A 21,145-nucleotide genomic window follows, 5' to 3' on the forward strand; every position below is an offset into this window, starting at 1 on the left:
GTTAGCTGAGGTAGTTTAGTCAGTCTGTCATTCAGTTAGTGAGTTAGTTAGGGTGGTTCTGTCGTTAGCTGAGATAGTTAGCAGAAAGGTACCCTAATTTTCTTGTTAGCATAGATGTTTTGCACTGATTCTCCCATTAGATAAAGTTGTAAACGCATAAAAACTTGTTGAGAAAGTTTATTTTTTTCGTCCGAAGTTATAAGTTGGTGTGTTGTTTATGTGTGTTTTGTAGTGTAAACAAACATTGATTAAGCTATTCCTTGTTTCTCTGTTTGGTTTGGTTAGTTTTTGTATTTTTTTGTACCTTAGAATAACTTACTCTACTTAACCTAACGACACTATTATTTTCTCCAAGGATATATACATACAGGTATTTTTTTAAATCAGAATGTAAAACTACGTCAAATTAATGTTATTTTGTAAACAATTTTGCAGTTCATCAAACCGAAAAGACCTCAGACTAGTAACTTAATCATATTTTCTTAAATCTTTTGTCCTTAATTTATTTGTAATTCAGCCATAGAAGTACAACAGAGACACAGCTGACTCTACAAGTGGGGAAAATCGTCCATGTATGGAAGAGAAAGTAGTGTGATGTCGTCAGTTGTCAAGTGTAAGCGTGTATACAGTCCTCCATACGCTTTCAAAATAAAAGACAGGTTTCTTGACATTCCATATTATATGAAACTGTGAATCGCAACTGTCATACACAACCATTATTATCACTGTTTCGTTACAAGACGTCAAAATCTTCTTAACTCGTAAACTGATAAACGTACGGGTCCTCGCATCCCCCTGCAGTACACATCTCATTCAGCTGTTGCCCGCCACTGGCCAGATCAACACTCGGGCAAGACACTAAAGTCTCTTACGAGGCTCCAGGGCGTCACCCGGTGTTGCCATATTCTGGTCCTGGGCTTCAAACTCTTGCCATCTTGTGCTCCGCAGGTTTATTCCTTCGTTGCCAGTATAACTACCACTCAGTTTTAAAGTGGATACTGGATATCTTATGGTTGGTTCGCTGTTGTGTGCTGTACACCGCCTCTCTCTGGGTGCTGGATGAAGTGCGTGCGATAGGAGTTACTCAGAGATTGTACTGTCTGTTTGTATGTTTTCTTTTTTGCTTTAGCGATTTCTCTGCCGCTTTTTGAGCTAGGGAACTGAGTTTTGGACACAATAACGACCACGTACTCTGGCAAAAACAAGTTATTTTATTGTTTTTATACTCATATCTTGTTCATGGTATGGCATGCAGGAAAATGTACATTGCACATACTAATATTTTCCTCGTTAAATATTTCATTGCTCTTGAGTCAACTTCACTTAGCAGTTACTTTGATGTTACAAGACTTGCGTTTCTGAGTGTAATCAAATGTTTGTATGTGGATGGGTGTCAACAAATAATTATGTTTACAATAGTAAATTTTCATGTGTGGGAGTATTAGGAAACATTTATGCATGGGAGTGTCACCAAACGTTTTATGCATGTGAGTGTCAGCAGGTATTTCTAGATTCTATTTTGGTTAATATTTCATGATCGTAGGTTGTATACTGACGTTAAATAAGTCTATTTATACGTTATATTATTTAGAGTACAGTAAATCAGCAGTGACGTGCGTATCTCTTACCAATATGTCAAGGGTTCAAGCATTGGCCCGGACAAACGTGAGAACGGTGTTAGCCTGTGTGACCTTACCAAACATCACAGGTTTCCTGGAGTGGTTCTTGTGTTTAGTTTCACCGCTGGGTGTATCCGGCCACAAAAGAGTAGTCCCTGCCCTGTCTTCCTATAGATACATGTAGGTTTTATTTGTGGCCACAAAATGTCGCGGCCACAAAGTCGCTCGAAAGTGGCTGGACTAGGCGAGACATAAACGTCAAGGTGTTGGTCAACCCGAGTCTGTATGTTGAATATTGACGGTCGATATCGGGTTGACACTTATCGATGTGTTGTCAACATTATCTGCGTCTGTCTTTTAGCATCCAAGGAAAAGGAAATGGGAGCAAGATTGACAGAAAAGGGCGTAAGAGACAGCGAAAAGGAAAGAAAGGTTGAAAGAGAGAGAATTAGCACTAATGGAACGTGATGACTCAGTGGTGGAAACGAGTGGCAATATCACGCTTGATGGAGATGTATACAGTTTATTGGCGATCAAACGCGGAAATATATGTCAGCAATTGTCTGTTGGCAATACTTTCGGGACGTAGAACATTGATGAAAAACCTGGATGGTGATTTTGTTTATATCTACAGTATATAACTTTTCTCACAATAGATAAAAAGAATCCTAAGCCATCAACTCCGCCCAAAATAGTGCAAGAATTTACACCACCCAAAATAGTGCAGGTCATCAGAATTTGTCATTGAGTTTTAGCTGCAGTTGCAAAAGATACGGTCAGGGGGTGGGGGAGGGGGGGGGGCAACTCGTCCACACAGCAGGGTAAAAGTTTCGGTATCAAATTTGCTAAAATGTGTCAACGTGAGGGATGTATATGTAGGTTATGGGGTCAATATGGCAATTTAATGTAAAGGAAATGGCGACATAACTTACAATATGTCAATAATCCATAATATGGTTATATTTTGTTTACGATTTTTCGACAATGTTCATTTAGCCCGTATGTCTCTCCTTTCTGATCTGGCTGATGTACGCTTTTCCTGCATCAAGAGAGGATTTTCTTTCTTTTTTTTTGAGTCTACGGCTTAACATACAGTGACCATTTCTTGAGGTGGCCTTGTGTGTTTGTTTGTTTCTCTGGAGACTACCAACTGCACCTGGGACCCCTTCGACCAATGAATACATAGTGTAAATAATAAAGAAAGAATGGTGGTAATATTTTGTTCAGGTAAAACACAAAATCAACGTCTGAATATGGCATCAAATACACACAGAGACTCTACCTTAACTAGATACACCTTACACTTAACACAACTTAGGAGACAGTGTTCTGGAGTTGATGTTAAGTGAAGGTAGAGTCTCAGTGATAAATTTGATGCCCTATTTTTAGACGTTTCTTTTGTGCTTTTAATAACCAGTTCACCTGCATCCTTACATCTTTACTTGACGCAAAAATTCACAATCCGATCCTCTCTCACCCCGAACACAGCTCCGCATACACTCCTGCACTGCTAAAGCTCTCTCTCTCTCTCTCTCTCTCTCTCTCTCTCTCTCTCTCTCTCTCTCTCTCTCTCTCTCGTGTAGTGAGTGAATCATCGATGTGTTTCTAATTCTCATTAGTTTTAGAGTCCATCTTCCTGGGATTATCATACATACATACATACATACATACATACATACATACATAGCCCACCACTACCACTCTACATTCCACAAATTTCATCTTCAACCTTTCCACACTCATCCACTCACCCACCTCCACCCATTCCCCACCCTACACCTCACCCATCCCCCTACCAACCACCTCCACCCATTCCCCATCTCCCAACCATCGCCTCAACATCCAATAAAATTACCTATGCAAATTCTTGGTGATCCGTCGACTATCCTCTCCTCGCCGTTTATTTACCTCCCAGGGTTTGTAGGGCACCAGGACACACCTCTTTAAGGGCTACTTTCTCTTGTCTTTGACGGAGGATCTTCACTCTTCTTGACGTTTGTGGGTTAGCTGTTTCTTAGCCCCCGGTGTCTTGAATCGTGGGCTGATCATCCGTCCAGATAGATCAAGATAAGACGAGGTGTTGCATGATGATCCTCCTAAGTGTTGTACCGTCGACTTGGTCTTTTGTTATGTGTGTACCGTCGACTTGGTCTTTTGTTATGTATGTACCGTCGACTTGGTCTTTTGTTATGTATGTACCGTCGACTTGGTCTTTTGTTATGTGTGTACCGTCGACTTGGATTTTTGTTATGTGTGTACCGTCGACTTGGTCTTTTGTTATGTATGTACCGTCGACTTGGTCTTTTGTTATATATGTACCGTCGACTTGGTCTTTTGTTATATATGTACCGTCGACTTGGACTTTTATTAACTATATCTTATGGATTTACAATAGTCTTTTTTTACGTTGGCCTTTTAGTAGTGTATGTTCAGGACTTGTTCTATTGTTTATTTGTGTTTGTTTTAAGTGACTATTGTGTGGACTTGTGGAGTTTATTATTTATTCTGGATTTGGACTTTTTATGGACTTGATATTTTGTAGATTTTGTTTTTGGTTAGACTTAGTGAGATACTCTTGCCTACACGCCCACGTTCCATTCACGCCCACATCCACACTCACATCCCCTCCAAGCCCACTGTTACCCCCTACCCCCGTCACCCCCCCCCACCCCACCCCCCCACGCCCACACCTCACGGCACCACCAATTTGTCTGGCTGTCATGTCGTAATTCCTCAACATCTCAATCTCGTGTTCTCCATTACATCACATCTCTGGTCTCCTATCTTGACTTTAGATTGGTCTCCAGTAACTAATCCATGTCTGTCTTCGCCTCTCCTCATTTAAATTGGTCACCATTATCTTATCCCGGTTCTAAAATGACATTGAAATAGTTACATACAATCATGATATGTCCCTGCCTCTCTATCTACCCACCCACCCACCTACCTACCTACCTACCCACCAGCTACATTCATCAAGAGGGTTACCATTGTCCCCCCTCCCCACCCTACACCTCCATCCATCCCCCCACCATACACCCACCTCCTCTGCACACACACACAGGTATACAACTAAGGTAGACTAATGACGTGGATGGGATGATATTACGACATCATCATCATCATCATCATCATCATCATCATCATCATCATCATCATCATCATCATCCGTGTTTATCGTGACCTCAGGAACAAATGACCTGAACACATGTAAAGTCTGCTACAATTGACACTCGTTTTGGCTAAGATCAAGAAAGTAATTAAGTCTATGTAATTGTTACTTAAGATAAGGTAATATTTTTTTTTTCATTGTTATGTTGAGGCAAAACAAAAGTGGTTTATAAAGTCTAAGGAACAGAGTGAGAATGTCGTTCCTTGACTGACGGAACGACATAAAGCTTAAAACTAAACTACCCGACTGAGTATGAACACACGAGAGATGGGACTGACAATTAATCGAAATATTTTGTGATTTATTTTTACTTAATTCCCCATTAGATAAATATATAAAATAGCAATTGTTAAGAGTTTGACTAAAATATTTGTTTAGCGAATATAGGAAAGATTTGAGTTGAGGTGGATGTATTTTTGTGTATAATATTTTACAGTCTACAAGAGGGAGGGGAGGGGTAGGGTAGGGGATTGGGGAGAGGATTGGATGGTGGGAAGATGAGGGGTAGTGGGAGGAATGGACGGGCAAGTGGGAGGGGAGTGGGGAGGGGGGACAGTATGTGGGAAGGAAGAATGGACCCAAAATGAATAATGTTCGTCATGTGTGTCGGGTTTTAGTTATATCTTTCCTAAATTTTTACTGGTAAATTGCTTCTTGCTTATACATGAAAGGAAATTGCAATTTATGGATGTGGCAACACTTTCCTTTGTACTTTTAGATCGAGTCCGCCTCGCTATTAGGTTTCTGGAGATACAAAGCACACACACACACACACACACACACACACACACACACACACACACACACACACCAACACAAATTGCTATATACATGAGCTGTGAAGGACGGCGCGAACAGTCAGAAATATCCTCCACTACATTAACAAACAACAAACACTCACACGCCCTCGGTCCCTGGCAGTCAGTGACGTCAGCGAGAGAGAGAACATGAATGTAAAGGAGAATTCATTTCCTAAATTTTACCACTGGTCTAACCTAACCTAACCTAACCTAACCAAATCTAACCTAACCTAACGTAACCTAACCTAACCTAACCTAACCCAACCTAACCTAACCTAACCCAACCAAATCTAACCTAACCTAACGTAACCTAACGTAACCCAACGTAACCCAACCAATCTAACCTAACCCAACCAAATCTAACCTAACCTAACCTTGTCCCCATCTCCACACCTCATCACCACCACCAGAATATTTTTGAGTCATCTATAATAAGCAAAGTCAGATAGTGTTGGAAATCGAGCACCCCCTCCCTCCCTCCTCCTCCTTCCCTCCCCTCACCACCACCACCACCACCACCACCACCACCCGTGCGAAATTCACACTAATGCTCTTCCTTGTTCTGTGTCGTGAGGATGATGGTGGTGGCTGATGAGGGTGGGCGGATATTTAAAACTACAGTGGGTGGGAGGGAGGCGCCAGTACCAATAGTCCTCCGTGTGTAAGACTGACTCGGTGACTTATATTGCCGACGGACGGAGCGAGAAAGCAAATAATATCTTCTACCTTCAAGAACTTATACTGGCAAACTCGACTAAACTTAACACAGCCAGACGTAATTTTAACAGAAGAAAAGACGCATTCAGTATTGTACAATCACCCTATACCTCTTATGCTTGCTCTGTTTACCCCTTAGCTTCTGGGATAGGTTTATTTCTCTGTCTGCCCAGTATTAGCCCAGTCGTCTCTCGTCAACTGGCCCGAAACTGTATAGGGAGAACGACGGAGTGGTGTCCAAGCCTTGTTAGTACTAAGAAGTAGGTTAGGTTAGGTTACGTTAGGTTAGGTCAGGTTAGGTTAGGTTACGTTACGTTAGGTTAGGTCAGGTCAGGTTAGGTTAGGTTTCGTTAGGTTAGGTCAGGTCAGGTTAGGTTAGGTTTCGTTAGGTTAGGTCAGGTCAGGTCAGGTCAGGTTAGGTTAGGTTAGTTTAACTATAGTCTGTTCATTTGAAGCTTCCAACTGAGGCCGAGGGTCAGGTATTTATATAACATTATGATTAAAACACAAACATTATATTTCACAACATCACATCATGTTAGCTGTAGGGTAATACTCCCGTTGATTATTATCATTGTAATGTATTGTACAAATGGAACACTGGAATTATTCATGAATATAATTTCTAGATTGGTATTGTCATAATGAATGGAATGTTTATCAGCATCATTACACAAGTGAAATTTTTTTTTTGTACCTGTGTTTGTAATTTGTTAATGATAATCGTGTTTGAATTATTTTTTATTGTATTATTATTTTAGAGTTATTGACGTTAATTATAAATAGTAATTGTATTTGTGTTTTTTTTATTGTTAGGAATCTTTATATATATTTGTCCCCATATCTATTATATTAACCTAACCTAACCTAACCTAACCTAATATAACTTAAACTAGCCTAATATAACCAAACCTAACCTAACCTAACCTAACCTAATATAACTTAAACTAGCCTAATATAACCAAACCTAACCAAAACCTAACCTAACCTAACCTAACAATAACCAGATGATAATTTTTGTGCTCTTATTTTTATAGTAAATCTCATTTAGTCAATTTATCCCACTTACCGTAATGTATCGTCCGTTTCCACTTTATATAACACTTTCTTCTCTTCTGACTATGTGCATTTAACCGCATTCCATTGACCAGACCCCCATTTCTATCTATTTTCTTCTATGTACATCAATAAATTATGAATATAAATCAATCACAAAATTATAAAGGTTATTTATTTTTTTTTAGCACCTCACTTGTCTTCGATGAGTTAAAAATAATCTTAATTTTATTTTAATATTCGCTAATTACTTCACTATGTGTTCTTAAACGTCAAATTAATATCTCACTTTCGTTTTAAAATCTAGGGGGAAAATATCTCACTTTCTCTCTTTCTTTAAATGTCGAATTAGAAAGTGTGTTATTGTCCCTCTAGTGGCGGAATAACTAACTCACTTTCCTTTTAATAGTGGTGTTCTTGGCTCAATTTCCCTTTACTGCAGTTAGAGGGACATTCTTTCTCTCTTTCTCTCTCGTCTGATAAGAACAGCGACCAAGTGATTCACCACCATCTCCCACAGTCACCACCACCAACCACCTCACTGCTCCACAATACCTCCTAAACTAAGTACGATACAGAGAGGTATATCCTCCTCCTCCTCCTCCTGCTCCTCCTCCTCCTCCTCCTCCTCCTCCTCCACCTCCTCCTCCTCCTCCTCATCCTCATCCTCCTCCTCACCTAGGGCATTGAGAGGGGGAGCGGTGGCAGTGAGAGGGTAGGAGGTGAGGTGAGGTGTTAGGGTATTATTCTATTCCCAGTAATGTCTCCTCACTTACCCCGGGACGTTCATGTCTAGACACGACCTCTTACTCGAAGCCTGACCACCCGACGCCATTCTAGACCACAGAGACCTTATCCTAGGACACCTGACAGCAAATTCCTACCACCCGACTCCTCCCACCCGACTCCTTGGCGCTTGAACAATCCCAGATCTTCCCTCTTCTTCCATATCCCACCCTGTCCCGCTCTGCCCCACCATGTTTCGCCGTCCCACCCTACCCTACCCTGCTCCACCCTGTCCTGCCCTGTAGCACCCTAGCTCCGATTACTATTCACACACACACACATTTTGCCATGAAGATGTGCCTATCGTGGCCATCCAGTGAGCTGCCAAGGGTCAAACGTAGGCCCTCTCCCACCTCCCTCCCTTCACCTTCTCTCCCCACCAAACCACGAGAGAGGGAGACACTGTTCCCCAACCACGCGCTCTCCTCCCCCACAACACCAAATTCACCTCCCATTGTCACTATATATGCAATGTAACTTTTGGCCATTGTATATTTTCATTATTACACACACACACACACACACACACACGCACACACTCACACACACACACACACACGTCACTCTGGTATTTCGTGAACAGTGTGTACATTCATGTCTGACATTATAGAAATTCTTAGTTTATATATATATTTTTTTTTAGGTTTTCTTGTTTCTTCTCATTTCTCTTCGTCTCTTCTTGTATTCATCCATTTTCTCCTTCTTCTTGTTTATCTCTTATTTTCTATTATCTTTCTTTTCTCTTCTTTATTTTATTCGGTTTTTTTAATTTTTCGTTCTGTTGTGAATTTCTTCCTTAAATTCTATTATTACATCCTGAATCCCCTTACCCCTACGTCTCCCTCTCCCTTCTCCTACCCTTCCTTCTCCTACCCTTCCTTCCATCTTTACCCACCTCCTTCCTTTTCCCTCCTCATCTTTCTCCGACCCTCCATTTAACGCTCTTAAAATCCCCCTTCCGCATCCCCTTCCCCTCCCCCTTTCCCCTTCTCCTTCCCCCTTCCCTTTCCCCCTCCCCTTCCCTACCTCCTCCCCCCGTTAGTTGGTAAGGGAGGCCGTGCGTGTGTGGTAATTGATCTTGGGCAGGTGAGTCAGTGGGGAATTTTTTCACCTGTCCTCCACCTCCTCCTCCTAATCTTTTATTTGCTTGTTTTTTTTTCTTTTCTTTCCTTCCTCCTCCTCCTTCTCTTCCTTATCTTCATTACCTACCTACTACCATTACCCTTATTTTTTCCTCGAGTCTTCCCTAATCGTCCCTCACCAGCCATCCTCGTCTTACTGTCCCGTTTGATAAAAGAAAATCATCGCTAATGGAAATCTAATGACACTTTCAACTCACATTCACCGCCTTGCACTCTGACCCGACAAACCTTAGATATGAAACGAGAACAACTGATGGTAGGGTTTCTTAACAGCTGTCTTGGTAGTTTGGGGGAAAGTGTGATGTTGATGCTGGGATTAAGAATGTTTAAGAATGTTTTAAGAATGTTTTTTGTTTTATTTGGAGTTTTATAATTATATTTTGATGTGAGAAAACAGTGATTATTTTTTTTTTTGAGGAGGAGGATTTATTTCAGATGTGTATTTGATTATAGTTAGATGCAAGACAGACAACAGCTAACGGGTGGAACCAGTCTATGGGATATTGTCACCTTGTTATGATGAGTGACGCGAGAACTGGTGAGGTAAACACGCGGATTTATACGAATGTTGACCGATGACGTCATACTACAGTATATGGTGAGGTAAACACGCGGATTTATACGAACGTTGGCCGATGACGTCATACTATATGGTGAGGTACACACGCGGATTTATACGAACGTTGACCGATGACGTCATACTATATGGTGAGGTAAACACGCGGATTTATACGAACGTTGACCGATGACGTCATACTGTAGCTCCATTGTTGGAAAAATACAACAGATGCCAGAGAGGGATTTTCAATGACGCTTTCAATTCAGGAAAAGTTTCTGATTGATTTAACTTTTCCCGAAAATTGGTCCAGTAAATTGAATCGAATGATGATTGTTTTCTTTCTTTATACTAACACAATGCGAACGTTGCTAAAATTAACACAAAGTTTAACCGTCCGTATGACCTGAGAATTCCTGATTTTCAAGAATTATCTTTATCGATTACCAGTGTATATATAAGAACGTTTAATTTACTCATTAGTTTATTCTGAAGAGTTAAAGAGGAGAGAGAGAGAGAGAGAGAGAGAGAGAGAGAGAGAGATAGACAGAGAGAGAGAGAAAGAGAGAGAGATGACATAACCAGCAGAGCAACACCTGAGGCTGGGGCGACACAGGTAAGGCGGTTGGATGGGAGAACACCTGGTTAATGGCACAACTAACCAATGTATGTTCCTAGATTAAGTATAGATTATGTATAAATATACCTGTCCTAAGATTACATATGTATACCCGTAGCAGCAGAGCACGAGAGACCTTCAGTGTTCAGGCTTGACCTTAGAACTGTTTTTGTTGTTTTTGCTGTTTTTGTTGTTGTTGTTTTTGTTTAATATCTAAAGGTAAAAGGTGGTGGTCACAGGTATGCAAAAGACACTACCTGACCTGTGTTGGAATATCCCTCGGCTGCAGGCTAGTTATCCTTTAATGACCCGGAGAACTACAGGTGAGGTCATGAAGCTCGTGAACCTTGACCTGACCTTGACGTCTGGCTCATAGTGTGACGTGTTTGGAGTATGACGTCACCTTAATTTTTGATGATGTCACTGTGACGTCTAAATGATGTGCTGTGGTATCTGGTATCACATGCTTGTTTCTCTTGCCCTTCATCCTTCTCTTCTTCCTCCTCCTCCTCCTCCTCCTCCTCCCTCCCCTCTTCCCCTTTCCTTCCTCCTCCTTCTTCTCCTCTTCATCCTTCTCCCACATGTTCTCAACGCCAGGATAATTTCCATAATTTCTCCCGAAAGAGAAAAAAAATAAAGTTTATCCTGTATTTCAACATTTTCCTTCTGACACACACACACACACACACACACACACACACACACACACAGACGCACACACACACGCACACACAGGTGATCGTAACTACACCTTCAGGTCTTGGCTAATTAGTATAAGAGTTAACAGGTGTAGGTAACTTATACTAATACAACCTCGAGACCATTTTATTAGTTTGTTTACAACCTTTACCAACACCTCATCTCTCCCTGATCAATTTATCTCTCCTCCTCCTGTGTTCAATTTGATCTTTGAACTATTCTATAATGACTAAAGTTAACCCCCTACTACCCTACCCCACTCTACCACACCACTCCCCCACCTCCCTACTACCACTCCCACTCCACCCCCTACTAATTCAACCCCAAACCCAACCTCCCCACCAACCCCCAACCCATCCCCACCACACCACCCCAACTCCCCACCACACCACCCAATCTCCACACCCCACCCCAACCCCCACACCCCCTCTCTAACCCCAATTCCAATCCCCACCACACCACACCCCCCACCCCACTAACTCTACCCCACCCCACACCCCCACCCCACCCCACCCCCACCACCCCACTCCCCACCCCACAACTCTACTCACCCCACCCCACCCACTACACCACCTCCAACTCTCCACTAATTCCCCACCCCAACTCATCCCCACTGCCCCACCCCACCTCACCACCCCACCCAACCCACAACCCCACCCCACCCCACCCCCACCACCCCACCCCACCCCACATCCCCTAGCACCCCACCCCACCCCCACACCCCCTACTACCCTACCCCAACCCCCCCCCACCACACTGCCCCCTCACCCCCCCCACTACCCTACCCCCACCCCCCCACCACACCACTCCCCTCACCCCCCTACTACTCCCAACCCCACCTCCACACCCTACCCCACCCCACCCCCACTGCTCACCCCCACCCCCTACTACACTCCTACCCCCCACCTCCCTTACCACTCCTACCCCACCCCACACCCCTAGTAGCACCCCACCTCCCACCCCCACACCCTCATCACTAATTCCCACCCCCACCTCAATTCTCACTACTCCCACCCCCACCCCTACTACTCCTACTCCCACCCCCACTCACACTACCCCTCACCCTTCCTACTACCCTACCCCTCCACCCCCTCTACTACCCTCCACCCCCTCTCACAAAATTAATTAAAAACATATATCTTTATTAGTTACTGAGCCAATTAATTTTATACTTGGCTGGCTTTTATGTCACACCCCCAATTATGTAGTTCAGTTTTTTTTTATAATTGGGAAGGTGTCAAAGGTCAAACAGGACAGACAGACAAACACGTATTTTTAATCTTTAATTTCTGGGGTTTTTTATTGAATTATTTCTTGTGGCCTTGTTTGGCACGGATATATATTAATCTATAGGTATGTATAGTATTAATCTATAGGTATGTATATGTATTAATCTATAGGTATGTATAGTATTAATCTATAGGTATGTATAGTATTAATCTATAGGTATGTATAGTATTAATCTATAGGTATGTATAGTATTAATCTATAGGTATGTATAGTATTAATCTATAGGTATGTATGGTATTAATCTATAGGTATGTATAGTATCAATCTATAGGTATGTATAGTATTAATCTATAGGTATGTATAGTATTAATCTATAGGTATGTATATGTATTAATCTATAGGCATATATAGTATTAATCTATAGGTATGTATATGTATTAATCTATAGGTATGTATAGTATTAATCTATAGGTATGTTTATGTATTAATCTATAGGTATGTATATGTATTAATCTATAGGTATGTATATGTATTAATCTATAGGTATGTATATGTATTAATCTATAGGTATGTATATGTATTAATCTATAGGTATGTATATGTATTAATCTATAGGTATGTATATGTATTAATCTATAGGCATATATAATATTAATCTATAGGTATGTATATGTATTAATCTATAGGTATGTATAGTATTAATCTATAGGTATGTATATGTATTAATCTATAGGTATGTATATGTATTAATCTATAGGTATGTATAGTATTAATCTATAGGTATGTATATGTATTAATCTATAGGTATGTATAGTATTAATCTAGGTCCAGGTGTGCTCGTGTTCCTGTAGACTTGGTTCACCTCCTTCACACCCACAGCCACACCCACACCAACACCCACTCCCACAGCCACACCCTCACCCACTCCCACAGCCACACCCGCACCCACTCCCACAGCCACACCCACACCCATCTTCACACACACACCTATTACTCCACACCCACTCCACAGGACCACCCAATGGCACTCTCTACCGTAGTCCCCTGAAGTCATGACTGAGGCAAATATTCATGGGAAATAATTTTAGATTTTTTTTAAGTTCTCTCTCTCAGAAGCCTTAAGTGGACTCCGAAATCGTGTCTTCAGCTGTAGGAGCTGAAATTATCCGCAAAGCTGCACTTATATCGAGCTGTGGCCCTCCCCACCTCTGCATTTGGCACGAGACATGGGTCACATACAGGAGGCACCCTAAGGCACTTGAAAACTTTCACCAACGTAGCTCACTTTCCATCCTCCTGAGTTCGCTGGGAAGACAAGAGAACAAATGCCAGTATTCTAAGGACACCAATCAGAAGCATCGAGGATGGCTTATTATCCATGAACAACTGATGTTGACTGGCTGGCGTTACCCGCATGGACGACAGTAGACTGCCAAGGCAGCTACTTTACAATCACCCAACGAATAGTAAACGTAACGCCGCCGGGCAATTGAAAAGGTATAAGGGAAGTCTTAAGACAAACCTGAAAATGTGCCAAATCGACCCCCTCACCTGGTAGACGATTATTCCACATCGTATCGCTTGGAGGAGCACCACACGAGAAGGTGTCAACACTTTCGAGTTCGCCCGACTTCAACCCGAGGCAGACAAGCGCCTTCGTCGGAAAGACGCTGCCACCGCCCCTCCTACAGTAGAAGAAGCCCTCCACATGTACAACGAATGTGAACGACGCTGCGGGCCCCGTATCGGCCTTTTTGGTCACGTTAATACTCACCAGCCTCGGTGAAATCCCTAATAACTCATATCATAGCTGGATGATCGTCATACTGGATTCCGAGTGACAGCAAAGTAGTATTAGCAGTAGTAGTAGTAGTAGTAGTAGTAGTAGTAGTAGTAGTAGTAGTAGTAGTAGTGTGTGTGTGTGTGTGTGTCCCCCATAATGGCCGGGGAAGACCCAGAATAAGTTCCTCTGCATGTTTCAACTTTACCATCAAGTTGAGACACAGCTGAAACACGCACGCAAAATAAAGGCTCATAAAAAAGAAGAAAAAACGTAATCTCTTTCCTTCTTTCTTTATTCCTTCTTTCGATTATTCATTTTTTAATCTCGTTATTTTTGTAATTGTTTTGTCCGAGTCTGTGTCTCTTAGCTTAGGTATTTATTTAGGTCAATTTTCGGTTTATCATTTTGTTTTACTTTGTGTGGTGGTGTGGTGGTGGTGTGGTGGGTGGTGGGTGGCGTGGTGGTGGTGGTGGTGGTGTGTGTGGTGGTATGGTGGTGTGTGATGGTGTGGTGGGTGGTGTGTGGGTGGTGGGATGGTGTGGTGGTGTGGTGGTGTGGTGGTGTGTGGTGGTGTGTGGTGGTGTGTGGGTGTGGTGGTGTGTGATGGTGTGTGGTGGTGGTGGTGGTGTGTGATGGTGGTGGTGTGTGGTGGTGTGTGGTGGTGTGTGTGTGGTGTGTGGTGGATGGTGGTGTGGTGGTGTGTGGTGGTGTGTGGGGATGGTGGTGGTATGGTGGTGTGATGGTGTGTGTGGTGGTGGGTGGTGTGTGGTGGGTGGGTGTGTGGTGGGTGGTGGGTGTGGGTGTGTGATGGTGTGGTGTGGTGTGGTGTGTGTGTGGTGGTGTGTGTGGTGTGATGTGGTGGTGTGTGGTGTGATGTTGGGTGTGTGGTGGTGGTGGTGTGGGTGTGTGGGTGGTGTGTGGTGGTGTGGTGTGGTGTGTGATGCTGGGTGTGGTGTGGGTGTGTTGGTGGTGTGGTGGTGTGTGTGGTGTGTGTGGTGGTGTGGGTGGGTGGTGTGGTGGTAGTGGTGGTGTGGTGGTGTGGTGGTGGTGTGGTGGTGTGTGGTGTGTGTGGTGGTGTGTGGTGATGTGTGTGTGGTGGTGTGATGGTGTTGGGGTGTGGTGGTGTGTGTGGTGTGTGGGTGTGATGGGTGTGTGGTGGTGTGGTGGGTGTGTGGTGGTGTGGTGGTGTGGTGGTGTATGCTGGGTGTGTGGTGTGTGTGGTGGTGTTGGGTGTGTGGTGTGTGTGGTGTGTGTGGTGGTGTGTGTGGTGGTGTGGTGTGGTGGGATGGTGTGTGGTGGTATTGTGGTGTGTGTGGTGGTATGGTGTGTGTTGTGTGATGCTGTGTGTGGTGGTGTGGTGGTGTGTGGTGGTCTGTGGTGTGTGGTGGTGTGGTGGTGTATTGTGTGGTGGTATGGGTGGTGTGTGTTGTGTGTGATGCTGGGTGTGTTGTGTGTGATGGTGTGTGGTGGTGGTGTAGGGTGTGGTGGGTAGATGGTGTGTGGTGGTATGGTGGTGTGTTGGTCTGTGGTGTGTGTGTGGTGGTGTGTGTGTGTGTGTGGTGGTGTGTGGTGGTCTGTGTGGTGGGTGTGGTGGTGTGGGTGTGGTGGTGTGTGTGTTGTGGTATGTGGTGGTCTGTGGTAGTGGTGGTGTTGGTATGTGGTGTGTAGTGGTATGTGGTGGTGTGTAGTGGTATGTGGTTGTATGTGGTCTGTGGTGATGTGTAGTGGTATGTGGTGGTATGTGGTCTGTGGAGGAGTGTATTGGTATATGATGGTGTGTAGTGATTTATGGATGTGTGTGGTGGTGTAAGGTGTGTGTGGTTGTGTGTGGAGGTGTGTGGTGGTGTGTGTTGGTGTGGAGTTATGGCAGGCAGGAGTCACCTTACCTGACCTCCACCTGGGAAAGTTAAAGTTGCGGGAGTCACCTGGTTGGGAGGTGGCTGGCTGGCTAGCTGACTGGCTGGCTGACTGGCTGGGCATAACTATATATATATGCAGTATAGTTTTTCTCCCGTTATAATCTCCTTCACTCATACATTTGCATGAATAGATGAATACATTAATGCATACACGTATACTTCTGCTCTAATTTTGCTTGTACACGAAACTAAAATAACGTACACCCACGGACGTCTTTACATTACTTACGTCGCCAGTACGAGCAGCTTTACATCGCCAGGCGTTCTTTTTCCTTTCGCAATTATACGCCAATGGAAACTGACACAGACGAGGAACATTAGATTGACTTTTGCCTTTCGAGTCGTTTTGTTTAAAGGGCTAATATTCAGCTCCTGCTCTCCTTCCTCCTCCTCCTCCTCCCTCTCCTTCCTCCTCCTCCTCCTCCCCCTCCTCGTCATCTCCTCTTCCTCTTAGCTTTTTTCCAACCTCTTCCCCATCACCGTCTCCTCCATACCCCATCCCCCTCACACCCCCATCAACTTCCCCTAACCCCCATCTCTCACTCCCATCTCCCCTAACCCTTCCACTGTCTCCTCATCTCCCCTTGACCCTCCTCCCTGACCTCACTAATATGTCTCCATCTCCCCCTCATCCTACCACTGATTACTTGAGGGTGAAATGGTCAGGGGTGCAGGAGGAAGGTGCTGCTGGGGGTCATACAGGGAATGAGTTGGGTGGGATTTACACAAGTGTACAGTAGTGCTCATGTGGCCAGGTTGTGACCTTCAGCTTGAGTGGTTTAGTGGAGCATGGATGGCTGATTATGGGACTCGTAAGTTTTGAAGGCGTTTTAACTCTTGTCCATAAGGGAGTTGAACGGGAATTTTGTTTAAGAAAATTAAAATTTTCATTAAAGAAAGCGGGAATTTTGCTTAAAGGAAACTTTAATTTTGGTGTTAAAGAAAGTGAGAATTACTTTGTTAAAGAAAACGGGATTATTTGTGAAAGAAAACGGGAGTTTTGTTGTAAAGAAAACGGATTTTTGTCAGTCGAGATTTCTTTAAGTAAATGGGATTTCTTTTTAAATATGACTATTCTTGTTCAAGAAAGTGTTTGTTTTTTTAGGTGGAAATATTTGTTAAAGAAATAGTGCAAAAAAATTGCTTTTTTTCAAACTTTTCCAACATTTTGTTCACTTTTTTCTCTTTTTTTAATCTTTTTTGCAACTTTTTTTTTCTATATATGAAAAAACAAACAAATAAAAGTTGCTTTTTTCCAAGAAATGTTACAAAAAGTAAATAATGCAAAACAATTGCAAAAAATGTTGTAATAAATATATTACAAAAAGTTATTGCAATTTTTTTAATGAATAAATATTGCAAAAAATTATGTTTTTTTTGGCATCAGACTTACCACCCCTCCCCTCCCCCAGATATACCCTCCCTCCCCTCCCCCAGATATACCCTCCCTCCCCTCCCCCAGATATACCCTCCCTCTTCTCCCCCAGATATACCCTCCCTCGCCCTCCCCAGATAGAACCTATCCTTATATATCCTAACCTAACCTAACCAATCGTATTAATAAGACTTACCCTACTGGTTACCTCACATTATCGACACAACATGATCAGGACGTAAGAGAAGATAACGTCTGCACTAACTTACCATAACACAGTACAACGACCACTAACTAGATGAGTATCAACTATAACCTTTTAAGACCAGCTAACTCTTAACTTTTTTTTATCGTCTGTAAATATTTGTTAATAACCTTCAAACAGTAACCCGCTTGACATTTACTATATATAAGCCCGAGTCTTTACTAAACGACAGAAGTCCTCCCGTCCCTCTCTCTCTACCTGGGAGGAAGTCAATGGCTTTGTCTCGTTAGATTAAGTATTGGTTCTGTTGCTGCTGCTGATCAGCCACGTCAGTGTTGCCATAACTCACCACCAATCCTCCACCTCTGATGACGTCAATAAAGTCCATAGTAACGGGGGTTCATCTCTATCGGGGATTTAGTCGTCAAAAAGTAACCATATTCACGCTATTTAGGATTTGTTTTGTGCCTATCACCAATGTATATATACTGTACAAAAACACAAATATATAAGGTTGTTTTCATACCATCACTTGCGTAAGAGCACATAGAATATATATATTTCTTATGGGAGGTGAGTACACAAGAACACTGTGCAGGAGATGACATAGTTTATCATTTAAATCAGTTCACATCCTTACAAGTGAAATTATAGGTGAGCGTATCATTAGTAATCCATTCTATCTCTCGTACCTGCTCGCCTCCTCTCCCCAGCTAGTCCCTTTCCCGCCACCTCTCCCCCGCCAGACCCCTCCCCACCTCCGCCCTCCTCTCTCCAACCAGTCCCCTTCCCATCTCCTCTCTCCTACCTCCAGCCAGTCCCCTCCCCGCCTCCTCCCTCCAGCCAGTCCCCTCCCGCCTCCTCCCTCCAGCCAGTCCCCTCCCGCCTCCTCCCTCCAGCCATTCCCCTCCCCACCTGCCGCCTCCTCCCTCCAGTCAGTCCACTCCCCACCACCCCTCTCATGCCAGTCCCCCCCTCCACCCTCACCTGTACATGAAAGAAGACGCTGAGCCACTCACCTTGAGACGCTTCGACGACAGAGTTGTTCTCGTAGTGTACACAAAGTAGACAATTCTCTATTTCTTTCAAAATATAAATCTTTTTCAAAGCTCTTACAAAAACTTCGATGATTAAAATAGTCGACTTTTTCTCGTATAACAAAAATAATTAATTCTTCCTATGTCTTTTCGTTTCTCAGTTATTTCTTATTTGCCTTTATCACCTCTACAAAGTTCTCTCGAGAGAAACAGCTTCTGTTGGAAGACTTGTCCGTGTTCGAGGAAAATATTGTGAGAGTTAGAGAGGAGGACCCGCTGCTTGTGTTGGTCGAGCAGAATATAACGAAGAGGAATAATAAAAGTTCAGTGAGAACAAGGAAGTAGACGGTGTTCAGAGCGGGTGTTGGTGAGAGCAGCGCTGAGCGAACACCCCACGAAGACTGCGTGGCCAGGGGGTTACGAGGTGTGGGTCAGGTGGGACGAGTCATATCCCCTCCTGACGGCGGGAACTGCAAGACCTCTTTACGACACCGCGCCCACAACAGTCGCCCCAGCGCAGGGACGTTTTCTTCGAGGGGGTGTTCTTCAGTCTAAACCCTAGGCCGCACATTTACCTTGACACACCAGAGCACAAGCAAAAAATTTAACATTCAGCAGGTGAGGACCGCGGGGTGGTGGCGGGGGCGCCGGGAGACGTTCACGGAGACACCACGCTCAACTGGAACACTGGAGCGACCATGACGGGGTAGTCTTCAAGTCCTGGAGCCTGGAATCAATGGCGCTGGCAGCCCTGCTAGCCTCACTTGTCAGAGGTATCTGGCGACCACAGGCGTTCGTCTCTTCTTCACGAGTTTCTCACCAGCTATGAACGTTCCCCGCTACTCCCTGGACGTCAAAGGCGCACCTTTTTCTCCGGAAAACGTGTAGGTGGCTTCTAGTGGCCCCTTGGCTGACCTGGATTCAAGGGTGCCGGTGCGTAGGTTCCCCTGGAAGGCCTGATCCACGCTCGTCCCGCGCCTGCCTTGCCCGCCAATCGACAACCACGCGCGATAACGGTGCCACCTAGCGGCCCCGCGCTCAACTATAAGTACAGGTGTACCGCCAACGCACACCGGGGAGGTGGCTCACTGTTGGCCAGCCCAGGATCGTTACCGTAGCCTCCGCCGCTGCACCTGCCTCCAGCCGCTCCCCCTCACACCCACTACCAACAAATTCGCCCCAGGGCCAATTCAGTCCTCGCGCTCTTTCCCTTCACCCCGAGAGAAAAGCAGATTGTAAACGGAGGCCAGGACTCTGTTGCAACTTAAAACGAAGAAGAAGATCTAACCGATCGATACAGGTCGTGCGGATGTGAAATTTCTGCGGCTCTTCTTCAGAAAGAGAAACGAAGGACGAGGGACGGCGCCATATTGATCTCGAAGGATGCAACCACTCAGCGGCGCGGGCTGGGCGGAGCTCGACGATAATTGGCCATCGGGACTTGAGGGGGCGTGGCCACAAGGAACAGGTTGAGGACAAGAAAGGTCTCACTTCCTACCAGCTCGAATTACACCAAAACAGCCGTGATGGATGGTGTATGACCCCCTGGGTAAATCATGGATCAAGAAGGGGTGCCACTATACACACACATAAAGGAACTAATGTAGGATAGATGGCCGATATGCCTTCGACCTATACTGTTCATACCAATAATATATTTTTTATATAATATTCTCGTTATTATAAACTGTAAAACATGCACGTCAATCGCCTCAACTTGATCAGTATAATGGTGTCTGGTTTTTATGTCCTACTTATTCTTAATAACAACAACATCCTCCTGACACACTAATGGACAACTAAATATAAACATTAACAATAATGAGAAAAAAAAAAAAAACAGTTCTCCCTGAATAGTTAACCTTGACGTGTAATTGAGTTACTCCCACACACGGTAGTTGCCAGTCAGTCTTTTAAGCAATTCCCGGCACATTGTCTGGGCGGCACCTGGGTCCTACCTGCCCGTAATAGAATCATTCATATCGTCTCCCCGCGGCCCCAAATGTCAGCATGGACGGCCCTGCCAGACGCACGATGCCCCTACTGCCACCATGACTCGGGGCACCCAACCTTACTGAGAAATAAAATTATTACATTAAAACCGGAAATTATCCTCTGAAGCTGGTGATTCCGACGTTAATTTTACTCTTTGGTTTACTAAGTGAAATGTGGATAGTAAAGCCCGTAGACTTGTACGTGTCACCCCGGGTTGCTACATGACCTTGTCAGTAGTACACACACTGTAACTACCGTAAACAAGATCAATCTATCCCGGCACAACGTACTGCCACTACAATGTTGTTCTTATATTATTTATGACTGTAATTATAAAAAAAATATTATACATCTAAATCTAATTACATTATTCGTTGCCTGTATCAACAAAGTACAGGTGACGAGAGAAGAAGCAGTGAGTATTACGGTAGTCGT

At 44.0% G+C, this 21,145-nt stretch overlaps 1 protein-coding gene across 1 annotated transcript in view; it reads right to left on the minus strand.

Annotated features, from left to right (window-relative positions):
• The window catches only part of LOC121855709 (high-affinity choline transporter 1-like), a 70,247-nt gene extending 50,266 nt beyond the window's left edge, over positions 1–19,981 (minus strand). Inside the window, 1 exon segment of the mRNA XM_042350799.1 lies at positions 18,698–19,981. The gene's annotated coding sequence lies outside the window, so the exon portion shown is untranslated.
• Between the last annotated feature and the right edge of the window lie 1,164 nt (positions 19,982–21,145).

This window comes from Homarus americanus, unplaced genomic scaffold (genome assembly GCF_018991925.1).
Source record: "Homarus americanus isolate GMGI-L3 unplaced genomic scaffold, GMGI_Hamer_2.0 scaffold19179, whole genome shotgun sequence".
Lineage (NCBI taxonomy): Eukaryota > Metazoa > Arthropoda > Malacostraca > Decapoda > Nephropidae > Homarus > Homarus americanus.